Below are 12,044 nucleotides of genomic sequence, written 5' to 3'. Positions count from 1 at the left end.
AAAATGGGCATAAATGTGCCTACCTGTGAGGACTCTAAAGATGAAAGTGAGATCCTGCACCAATTATGTGTAGATTTGCCTACCTACAGCAAAACAAAGTAACAATGGCTTAGTAAACAGTGACTAACATAAATTTTTCTCTCAGGTTCAAGTCCAAAAAAGAAGGTAGTCTTGAACCAGCAGGAGACCCCTAATCATTAGACAGTAGGACTTGCCTTTGTCTGTCCTCCCTCCCTTCTATCATTAATACAAAGCCTCTTGGAACAAAATGGCTACAGAAGCTACAGTCATTGAATACAGTTCTGAGTAAGAAAAATGAGGGTGTATATCCCAGCCGAGTCGGATTCCATTAAGATTTTTCAGAAGGTCCTTAAAACACTATCTTCTTCTTCTGCCTTGGCCAGAACTTCATCAAGGGTTATACCTAGAAACCAAACTCCCTTAGCTCAGCATCATTGCCTCCTCAGAAGGAAAGGAGTGTTTTCTTCAGACAGACCCTAGAGACGGAGTCAGGTTACCACATTGGTTCTATTTTACCACCAGAATATTTCTGTTACAATAAGGAATACAGACGTAGCTAAGTTGATAAACTGTATACTTTGCAAGCAAGAGGACTTGAGTTTGATTCCCACACAGTGATCTGAGAGACTCAGTCAGTCCTGTGCATCTGGCATCTGGTAAAAGCTTAATAAGTGATAGTTGCCAGATAAGTGAATGGCTCACTCGGAATTACAGTTCATCATTCATTCAAAGATTTCTAGGAAGCCAACTCTACTCCAGGCTCTGTGCTAGACACTGCAGATGTTACAGGAAAGCATGGCAGGTAAGTCTTTGCCCCACCATGTTAGTCAACATTCCATCACTGTAACAAAAAGCAAACAAAAAACCCTGAAGGAAACAATTTAAATGGGGAAAAGTTTATTTTGACTCAAAGTGTCCAACTATTTATTACACCCTCACTTGGCTTTCATTTCTCAGCTGTAGTAAGGTGAAGGATCATGGCAGAGAGGATGAGGTAGAAACCAATTCCCATGGCATGGGTTTTCCTTTTCTCATACTTTTACCCAGACCCTGGGAAAGGAGTGTATAAAGGATACAGTTGAAAAATATAGATGTACACAGGAAACAGTTTTGAACCTGTAAAAGCTAACTTTCCTAGTTCTTGCTCATTTATGCTATTAAAATGTTGGTCTCATAAAAGAATGAACTAAAATGGTGGTCACTAGAGAACAGCAGAGGCAGGTGGGGAGCGGGGATGGTCAGAAGTTATGTAAGAGATTCAAAAGTACTTCAAGGAGGAGACATGGACAACTGGTTGACCTCGTTGCTCAACTACTGCAGGTGGAGACAGAGTCTTAAGAAATAGCTTTAATGAAGTCATCGATGCCTTTGTGTCATTGGACCCATATGAAAAAATTCCTCTCTCATCTCGTCAGGAAAAATTTGGATTCTTTTGATTTATTACTTCATCTATAATAATATCTGCAAATTTGTAACCATTGACATTTGCCTCTTTGGCTGCTCAAGATTGGAAACAAACATGAGCTGGCATAGATCTCTTTGAGCTAATGCCAAGCTGTAGTAATTTCTCCTTGCTCTCTGCTTTTGCCAGTTCTTTAGGTTTTTATCTTATTCTTATGTATATTCCATGCTTTTATAATTCCTATCAAAGCACCAGTGGATCGAGGTGGAGTTCTCACACATAAACTTCTTGTTAAATGCTAATGTCTTGCAGACATGCGCCATCTAGTGGTTATAAAAACAACTGCCAGGATAGAAACGGTTTTTTTTCCTGCTTTGCTGGGTAAGTTCAATGTCTGGATAAGGAAATGTGGAGTGTGGCTAGCCAGCTGGCTGTGGTGTTTTTACACTACCTGGATAGAAAGTGTGTATAGGTAAGAAGACTTCCTAGTTTGGGTAGTCATGGACGCTTGTGTGCCTAAGGCATATGAGCTAGACTGGCAGCCCCAGAACCTTCTAGCTCAAAAACCTTGAAAGTTGCACACCTATTGCCCCAGTCTTTAGAAACTTATGGCTCTTAGGTAGACAAGTTGGAGGCTTACTGATCTGGGCTCTAGCCACTTGGCAGCTATTGTAAACCTTGGCTTCCAACGGCAGTGAACAGAATGGTAGTGCCTGATAGTTACAGCACTTGGATGGGCCATGAGTGTTGGGAGTCTCAGCCCCCACAGTAGCTAGTGTTAGAGCTATCCAGCCATCGGTGTCAGTACCCTTAGCTCATAAAGGCTGGCAGTTCCCTGAAACTCTTCTATCAACCAGAGCCCACAGCTTCTCTCTTACTGTCCCTTCCATCGTTCCCAATCATTTTGTTGCCTCTGCCGCCATAATTCCCTCCCCTCCCACACTCTAGAACTCTCTAGCTTCTCTCTCCCTGCTACTGTTGTTGCCACTGCCACCATGACCACAATAACCATCATCACCTGCTTTTGCCACTGCCACTGCCTATGTCAAAGTTACCACTTCCAAGGCCTTCCCATCACTTTTTACCAGTTTGGCCCACTAGAAGAATAAAGCTCAATGTCAGCAAGAGCCTGGGAGATTGTATAGGTGGTGATATGAGGGTCTGAGTTTAATCGCCAGTACCCACTGGGGGGAAAAATAGTTCTATTGTCATTCACTCATAATTCCAGTGCTAAGGACAGAGGCAGGTAGATCCCTGGGCTTACTGGACAGCCAGCTTAATCAAATAGGTGAATTCCAGGTCAGTGAGAGGCTGAGTCTCAAAAAGATTCTGTAAATGGAGGTTTTTCTCCTGGTTGCCAGTTCCTGAATAAACACCTGGAGGCTTAACATTAATTATAATTGTTTGACCAATGACTCAGACGTATTACTAACTAGCTCTCAAAATTAAATCAACCCATTTCTATTATTGTATATTTTTTACCACAAGACTTGTGACGTCACATCTTGCTTCCCTGGCAGCTACATGGCATCTCCCCAACTCTGCCTTCTTTCTCTCCATGACTCTGTATTTTCTGCCTAGCTCTATTCTGCCTGGCCATTGGCCAAATCGGTTTTATTCATCAACCAATAAAAGCAACACATAGTTGCAGCATACGAAAGTGATGGGAGCATCCCATATCAAGAATGCTGAGGAATGACATCAAAATTGATTCCTGATCTCCACATGCACACATTCAGACATGAACATGTACACACACACACACACACACACACACACACACACACACACACACGTCATTTAGTGGGCCTAATGTTCCAACACAAAGAGCAGTACAAGAGACTGTCGCTCCAGCTGTCTCCCATAGTGACTGGAGCAGCCTGCAAAGATAATCAGAAAGGAGCGGGTGCCAAAGGTGTCCATATCAATCACAGCACTGTCCTTCGAGGACTGCAAACACGTGCCTTTGTTTGTATGAAGGACTGACATGATGAATGCAAACACCCTTGCCACACCTCCTCTGACTATCTGAGTCGGCTGTTCAGCTCATTTTAAAACAAGACTTACTTATTGTAAGAATAAGTACTCTATCTGCATGTACAACTTTATGCCAGAAGAGGGCATCAGATCCCACTAAAGATGATTGTAAGCCACCATCTAAGTGCTGGGAATTGAACTCAGGACCTCTGGAAGAGCAGCCAGTGCTATTAATTGCTGAGTCATCTCTCCAGCCCCCAACAGATCAATTTTTAAGTCAATATAAAGACTCTCCCATGGTACCCTCTGGTGATAAACATAAGGTCCATCAAAAGGCTTCTATCTGATGACCTTTGACCTTTATTATTAGTGGAGAAGGCTGAACTGGTTGGTGACCCGAAGAGGAGACAGTGGGGCAGCTGGAGACTGCAGAAGTGGTAAAGGTAGGAGTGGCAGAGATGAGGGGGTAGGTTAGGAGTTTTGGAGAGCTGCTCAAGGTGGAAACAATGACGATGAAGTTGAAAACTTCCACGGCAACCAAAGGCATAATCAGTACAGAGCTGCGTTGGCAGAAGCATTGAGCTGGGGCCAAGAGCCAGCCCAGAGGGAAGAGTGCCTGCTACAGGCCTCCATGATGGTGCAAGCTTGTAATATCAGAACTCAGGGGTTAGAGTCAGGAGGGCCAGAAATTCAGTATCATCTTCACCTATGTAGTGAGTTCAAAGCCTGTTTGGAATACATAAGACTTTGTCTCAAAAAAAAAAAAAAAGTAGAAGGTGCTAATTGACTAGAGAGAAAAACTGCAAGCCCTAATCACTAGACGAGCTGGGAGCTGCCCGCCCTTAAGAACCAAGGCTGGGGGTTGGAGAGGTGGCTCAGTGGTTAAGAGCCATCTCTCGATAAATAATAAATAATATTGCACATATATATATACATATACATATATATATAGAACCAAGGCTGAAGAACTATGACATTAACAATTGTCATCTGGGAGTCCCAACACCCAGGACCCAGTTAGGAGCTGGAGCACCAACAGGCACTGCCTATTGTTTTTGCTCACTGCTGTCAGAAATAAGGATTACAATAGATGCCAAGTGTTAGGGTTGCTGGTGGTTAAAGCCAAGAGCCAGACATCTGGCTTCCAGAGCCTAAAGCATTAGTCCCCTAGCTCTCAGGACTTGGAGCTATGAAATTCTTGGCTCTGCCAGATTGAACCCTGGGCCTCAGGCACTGGAAGAGTTTCTATGCACACACTCACAACTCCTAAGTGAAGTGAAGGAGCCTGGCCAGCTGACTGGTAACAAGAGACCAGGAATGCTTTTTCTGTGCTTTGTCCATGAACTGAGGATTAAAGGGAATCTAGGCACTGTCAAGGAGCAAGTGACTGATGATTGCTAGAGCATGAAGGAGCAGACAAAATACAGTGAAGAGCTGCGAGTGAGGAAGACAGTGTCGGTGCCAGGGCTAAGAGAAAGGTGTCAGCACGTGCAAACAATGAAAACAGGCCAGATTCGGGCAATGATCACCTGAAAGTTGTTTAGAAAATTCCTTCCCTAGCATGTTGTAAACTGTGTCTACTCCTCCTCCTGGGGTCCCAACAACAAACCAAAGTGTGATCCCATCGAAGTTCATCCTGAGAACCAATGAGTGAACTGGGATTACTTACAGAGATTAAGTGAGGGGTTACAGGGCAGGACTGAGAGTGAGCCCAGAGCATCCGGCCCTGGAAGATCTGCACCTAGCATGGGTGACGGCTCCCTAGTAGTTGCAGGGATGAAGTTCCCTTCCATTAGCTCTAGCAACTCCCCAGATTCAAGGTCAAGTGCAATTAGGGCAGAATTGCATACAACAAAGTGGAAATGGTAGCTAGAAATAAAGAGTTCAGTGGTCCTACTTCTCTTTCTACGAAGGAATGTTGACCGCTATAGTGATCTGATGCAAGCAGGCACACCGGATATGATGAATATGACAGCTGTTTTGTTCAGAGGACAGCACACAAACACATCTGTTTAATTTTAATATGATTTCTTTGTGAGTGTGACCAAGTAAAATTTAAATATCAACAATATTTTCTTGTATTTTAAATTTTAAAATATTTGAATTTAATTTAAAACAATTTTTAAGCTGGGTGGTGGTAGCTCACAACTTTAATCCTGGCACTAGGGAGGCAGAGGCAGGTGGATCTCTGAGTTCAAAGCCAGTCTGGTCTACCGAATGAGTTCCAGGATAGCCATGGCGTTACACAGAGAAACCATGTCTCAAAAATTTTTTTAAATAATAACTACTTGAAGGAGCTGAGAGGCTAATATCTTCATTTTACTCTCAAGAAAACAGGAGTTTCTAAGCAATGAGCCCCTTATTCAAGGTCACACAGTCTGTCAGACACAGGTCTGGGATGACTCTGTGTGAATTCTCTTCCCACAGCACCATGTTGCCCCTAATCATAAGTAGCAGGTGTTCATTTGGGCTTTCATTTTACACACAAGATTTCAAAATAAATCATATCATCACATAAAACCGCGAGGAATTACTCACTGCCTCTGCAGCTGTCCCTTCACACACAATCCCAAAATGTCAAAATTGAAGAGATGGTTATGGAGCCCTGGTTTCATTAAACTTCACTGACTGGCTAAAATTCATAAGTTCAAAATGTGCAGGAAAGATTCTAGAAGCCAATTGTAGTAAATGAGAGGACTTCTGCCTATGAAATAGGAAAGATAAATTCACTTATCTGCCATGTTAACCCAGCAATTTCTCTGGGCCAGGGTCCAGGTAGGATGGTAGAGCAGCAATCAGCACAATTCACTGGCCATCTTCTGAGCCACATACATTCCGAGAATGCTTGTGGGCGGGTGGGGGGGGCTTTTGAAGACTGAGCCACAGGTCTGTATTCTCCAGTTCAAAGTCTTAGGGACACCCAAGGTCAGAAACTACTGAGGGAATTAGAGATACTGACATAGTCGGAACTTTAGACCTTCCCACACAAGGCAGCATAGGGACAGAACCCATCAGTCATCTCAGAGGGTTCTAGTGAACAGCACTGCCCTTTCCAGGGCGTTCTGCTTCTTCAGGTTCTATCAGACATTCCAGGTCTTTCAACATTCAGACAGAAACAGAGACTGATAAGAATCGCCGATTTTCGGAAGGGACGAAGCTGCTACATAACAATTGTTCTAGGATTTATGTCCTCTGAGGTCCAAATGGCACAAAGACTGACAGCATCTGGAATCCAGTCTTTAAACTTCAGATTTCTGTTCTGGATAACGATGTCAAAATGAAAGCAAGAGGAACACAGGGAACGTTTTAAGATTTAACTGTGGTGCTCAAGTGGACCTCCAATGAGTCCTGTCTCATGTTCCCAATTAGTAGGCAGTATTTGGGCACACAAGGGGACGCCAATTTTCTGTCCAGCAAAAAGAAGCTAAGCCTACCATCACTGTGTGATCATGAATTACATGAGACAGTATCTGACTCAGGGTAAGAATAAATTTTATGCTCATCTCTTTTCACCCGTTTGCTTTTCTTTCTTGATTTGTGTTCCCCAAAATTGAGCTCAAGTCCTAAACATGATGCACAAGCAATCTACCACTGAGATCCACTGCCAAGCCCACCTCCTTGCCCCTTAAGACGTTCATTTTCACTCTGCTGTGGATAGATACCACAAGTCACCTTCTCAATGAGTGCCAGGCAAAAGATGTGGCTAACCTTTCCACTCTTTCTCTCAATGGATATTTGTTGCAAAAATTCCAACTGTCTGACCTGTGTTCTGCATCACACAGAGATTGAAAAACAAGTCCTTGAAATGAGTCATTATATAGCAGAAGGATGATGAGTTAATTGAGAAGTCACAGGGGAGGTGACGGTTCAGCCAAGACATAAAGAGTGCATGGAAATAAGCGTGCATAGCAAACACAGAGGGGAGGACTTGCCCATTGCAGATTTAAAAGGCACAAGCCAAGGAGTCCGAAATAAAATATGTAAAGGACACTGCGCCTCAAAAAACAGTAAAATGGTTGTGGTAGAGAGTGTTTTGTTAGACAAAGTTTTGCAAATATTTGAAAACAGTTTAAAATGAAGGAGGATTTGCTTTGGCTCACTGTTTCAGAGATTTCCAGTCCATGGCCATCTGATTCTGGGCTGTGGTGAAGCAGAGCATCATGGGGGAAGGCATGGTGAGACACAGCTGTTTGCCTCGTGGTGTCTGAGAAGCAGAGAGACATAGAGGAGGAGTTGGAGGTAAGATATAACCCCAGAGAACTTACCCCTGTAATCCTTTCTCAACTCAGACCTCACCTGCCAGTTTCTACCACATCTCAGTAATGTTGCATTATTAGAGGATTAAACCACTGGTTAGTCAGAGCTCTGAGGATGCAGTAACTTCCTCCAATCCTATAAACTGGGAAACAAGTCTTTAACAGATGAGTCTTCTGGGGATACTTCACATTGGAACTCTAACAGTCACCATGTGTGAGTAATGAAAATGTTTCTGAATAGTTTAGAAGAGGCAATATACCAGGTACTTTTTCATTGCTGTGTCAAAATACTGGACAAACACAACTTAAGGAAGGGAAGGTTTGTTTGGGCCTATGGTTTGAGGGTGCAGTCCATAGTGGCAGGGAAGGCACAGGGGCAAGAGCTGGTCATACTGCATCCACAGTCTAGAAGCAGACAGACATGAATGCTGGTGTTCACCTTGCTTTTCCTTTGGATGCAGTTCAGGACCACAGCCACCTACTTGGTGCAGTCCACATGAAGGGTGGAGATTTCCAGCTCAGTTAGCCCAGTTAGAAACTCCCTTACAGACATGTCCAGAGGTCTGTTCTGTAGGTCAGACTGTCAGGTTGGAAATCAGCATTACCCATCTCAAGGCAGGGGTGAAGGAAGGAAAGGCAGTTTCTGCTTATCCTACTCTTTCCCTACTCATTGCTTCAGCTGTTCTGGTGGGAGATCCACCTGAGGCCCTGACACCCATATACCCAAAGAGTCTGGGATGATTAGGTGGAAACCCACTTCTCTCTCCCCAGACTCAGAAAACCTGCCGAACAGAGCCCCTCCCCTTAGGAAGCCGCCAAGAGTTAGTGCCTCCCCAGGGCTGCCCAAGACCACACCTATAGGCTACTTAACACCTGGCCACCATATTTGCCATGTGATTCCTCCTCTGCCCCTTGGGTTTATTAATTCAATTTGATTGACGTATTACATCAACAGCAGCAGATACTCATTAACGGGGGATTCAAAACTTATCACCAGCCTCAAGGGATTTCTTTGAGTCAAAGCAAAATATCAAACTCTTTACTGCCTCAGGTTACCCTTGTGATCCTTTTGCCAGGACGACTCCTTTGTTGTGTTGGAAGAATTTCCATTCTCTTAGCCTTCAAGCCTCAGATCAAGTAATGCACCCCCCCCATTTATCAGTCTAATGCATGTCTTCCATTATTCTCTTCTAAAGCACCCTGTTTCTTATCATACTTAAATGTTTATGATTTGTGTATGTGGTATCTGACTTCTCTATTAGACTGTAAATTCCATGTGGACGGGGCCATTCAACACTGTCCCAGGCACCTCCACAAGGCCAGACACAATGCTTACATTTTTAATAAATACTTGATAAATGAACCAGTATAGCTAGGATGATCAAGGCTCAAAATAGCAAGGTGCCGGCCACCATGATGAGAGAAGACAGCTCCTCGGGGCAGTTATGAGACCGAATTAGTTATGAGTTCTAACTGTACTTCTGTCCAGTTTGGGCAGGTACACAACTCTTCATTCATCACACCCTGAGTCTTCCCTCAGTAAATTGAGAACCACAGGGCTGCAGCTTGGTAGTGCAAAGGTCTTCCAAGTCTAGAGGCTGGGGACGCTGCCTGTACCAGGCTACATGGAAGGCGAGATACCTCTTCTACAGAGCGGGAGTAAAGGCCTCCTGCAATTCTATGCTTTAAAAGGACCTAACCCCCATCCCCCATGTGCACATCACCATAGTTCTTTATAACTTCTGAAAGCTTCCCAAGAGCAGCAGGTATTGGGGAGTAATTTAGGGTCATTATTTGCTCGTTTCACATAGTTTTCCCATTTCTCTGCAAGTCTCTCTACAAGGTGATTACTAACTCAAACCTGGGAACGCTCAGAAAGCTAAATGGAATGAAAACTATTTCTGTGGGACAGCCTGCTCTAGGATCTGCAGATGTTCCCTCACAGCGTCATCTGGTGGAAGGAAGGAACCGATGTGGACAGCCCGGGTCTACAGTTCTTTTCCATTAACGTTAGCTCACGCCCCTTGCAGCAAAGACACTTGGGGCGCTACAGAACTACAAGCTAAAGTTACTACATTTCCCAGAGGACCTGGAGGCCAGCTGGTTCTAAACAAAGCTTCCGGCTGGCCTCAGCCTCAAAAGTGAGATGCTTTAATTAAAACAAACAAACAAAAAAAAACAAAAACAAAAACAAAAAAACTTTACTGTTCTTCGCAGCTTATGGAACCCCCAAGTGCTCCCGGTAAACTGCACACTGCACCCATCAGAGGAAGTAGGAGCCGTGAGGCCCTCTGGGAAATGTAGTTTTCAAGACGATTTCTAGAAGCAGGCGGACGAGCTTTTAGCCTGTTGACTGTGGGTTTGCCTGAGTCACATGGTCTCCGCAGTCAGCTGTTAACTGAGTGTCACCGGATTGCTCATCCTAGGTTCTGAGTAAATAGCATCCAACACTGCCTAGACTGGACTTCTAGATTTGCCTCCTCTGCTTCTCTGCCACTTCATATTTGCATATTCTCGCTAGTCCGGACTCCCCACATTTAACAGACACTATAGGACCTTATGCTGTTGTAACAGCTGCTGCCTATGCAGCAGCTATGGAGACGTTCAAACTTCTTCGTTACGTAAGTGAAGAAGCTTTTAATGATGTTTCTGACCGCCTCATCTTTGGGGACTTTTTCACTACCTGGTCTCGAGAACTCCGTCAGTCTTCACCCTTGACCGTGATTCCGCAAAAGTTAAAGTCCTAGATCCATTACCTTTATCAGTTTCCTCTGATATTTTGCCCCGTAGCCCGCCTAGATCCCAAGAACCCATGCCTGTCTCAATACTTTCCGTAACTCCAAACACCTGGTTAGTACAATTACCTGATTTGAGTCAGCTAGGTTTTCCTGGAAGGAGAAACAGACATGTTGATAGCATTGAAGTCAATGTCAACGTCCCAGACCTCAGTGGGCAGGTAAATAACTTATATATCAGTAATTTTAAAACTCGGGGGGGGGGGAATGGGGAAAGAATAAATCACAGAAGAAGAAAAAGAACTAATCTATGAGAAGATGCCCATTCTTATTATGGTCAGGAAAAAATGCAAAGATACCATTCTAAATCCACCAGGTTGGTAAGATGTAGAAGTCAGGTTGGTGGTCACTGTGCTGGAAGGAAGGTAGGCAGATACAGAGTGTGCTGAAGGAAAACAGATACAGAGTGTGCTGCTGAGAGCCACAGCAGCACAGACTGTGAAAAGACAGTCTTCCATGCCTTCATCTCACCTTTCACGTTTGTCCTCGAAAGACGTGGACATGAAAGCCAGAACAAGGCAAGGTAGGGGAATATTCTAGACTGGAAACTTGGTGGGAAGATACAAATATTATTTATATTCAACAAGCATAACTGTAGAGAAAAGTAAGAAACAGCAAGAAAATCAGCAGATTCTAAAGTGGTATATTGAAATAGATGTGTTTGGGAGATGGGAGAGATAAAGCCTTTTCCAAAGCATTATGATAGAGAGTGGTTGTTTCTGATGAAAAACCAAGTACAGTCAATGTGTTCTCAGATTTCAAAAAAAAAAAATTAAAGCCAGAAACAAAAAATTTCCTTAAGAAGTGGCAGGTGTAAGATTACTTTCTGGAAATTGGTAAGTAATACAACTTCAAAATTTAATTTTGAAAAAGAAGTTTTTTGTTTGTTTGTTTCCTAGAGGGAAGAAAGAGATCCCCAACTGATAAGTTTGAGCACATCAGAATCTCCTACTGCACTGTCTCTGTAGAGACAGGCTCCCAAGCAGCATTGATCCCCTGGTTTAAACTGCACAGCCTGAAACTTCCCAGAAAGTATGCTGCCAAGCACTGGAGATCATGTAGGGAAAAGGGGCCAGTCAAAGAAACACACCCTGAGCAGAGCCAAAGAAACACACTTTGGTCCTGCAACCAGAACCAAAGAAATGTACCCTGACCCTGAACCCAGTGCCAAAGGAACACACTTTGTCCCTGGATTCTGAATCAGTGAAAGAAATGCACCCTGGCCCTAAAATTGCAGCCTAAAGGCTAAAAAGGACCAGAGAAAGAAACACACTTTGGCCCTGAAACCAGAGCCAAATCTGACCTTAATCCTGTGCAGAAAACTAACCAATCCTCCAGCAGAACTCTAACCAATCTGAGCTCAGCACTGAAATCGGACCAATTCCTACCCTGGAAAAGCTTCCCCGCCCCCAAGAATCCCTATATAAACCCTGTGTATGTTCAGCTTGGCTGGTCCAGCTGCTTCCTTCCAATAAACCCCTTCAATGAGCTTTGGGTGAAGATCTTATTTTGCGGCCACGGAATGGAGCAGAGCGAGCAGGGCTGTAACACTTGCCAAGGAAACCCTACATTGGCAGAGCGGAGTTGCAGGCT

General features: G+C 43.9%; 2 long non-coding RNA genes across 2 annotated transcripts in view; one reads left to right on the top strand and one right to left on the bottom strand.

Annotated features, from left to right (window-relative positions):
- The window catches only part of LOC121134583, a 151,411-nt gene extending 143,824 nt beyond the window's left edge, over positions 1-7,587 (bottom strand). Inside the window, exon 1 of the long non-coding RNA XR_005871685.1 lies at positions 7,501-7,587. This is a non-coding gene — a long non-coding RNA (uncharacterized LOC121134583). The remainder of the gene's footprint in view (positions 1-7,500) is intronic.
- Positions 628-11,599, top strand: LOC121134582. The gene is made up of 3 exons (XR_005871684.1): positions 628-823; positions 7,509-7,639; positions 11,351-11,599. It is a non-coding gene; the product is annotated as an uncharacterized LOC121134582 (long non-coding RNA).
- Positions 11,600-12,044: the final 445 nt, after the last annotated feature.

This window comes from Mesocricetus auratus, unplaced genomic scaffold (genome assembly GCF_017639785.1).
Source record: "Mesocricetus auratus isolate SY011 unplaced genomic scaffold, BCM_Maur_2.0 Super-Scaffold_100028, whole genome shotgun sequence".
Classification (NCBI taxonomy): Eukaryota; Metazoa; Chordata; class Mammalia; order Rodentia; family Cricetidae; genus Mesocricetus; species Mesocricetus auratus.
The sequence above is the reverse complement of the archived record's forward strand: the minus strand, read 5'-3'. Positions and strand labels throughout refer to the sequence as shown.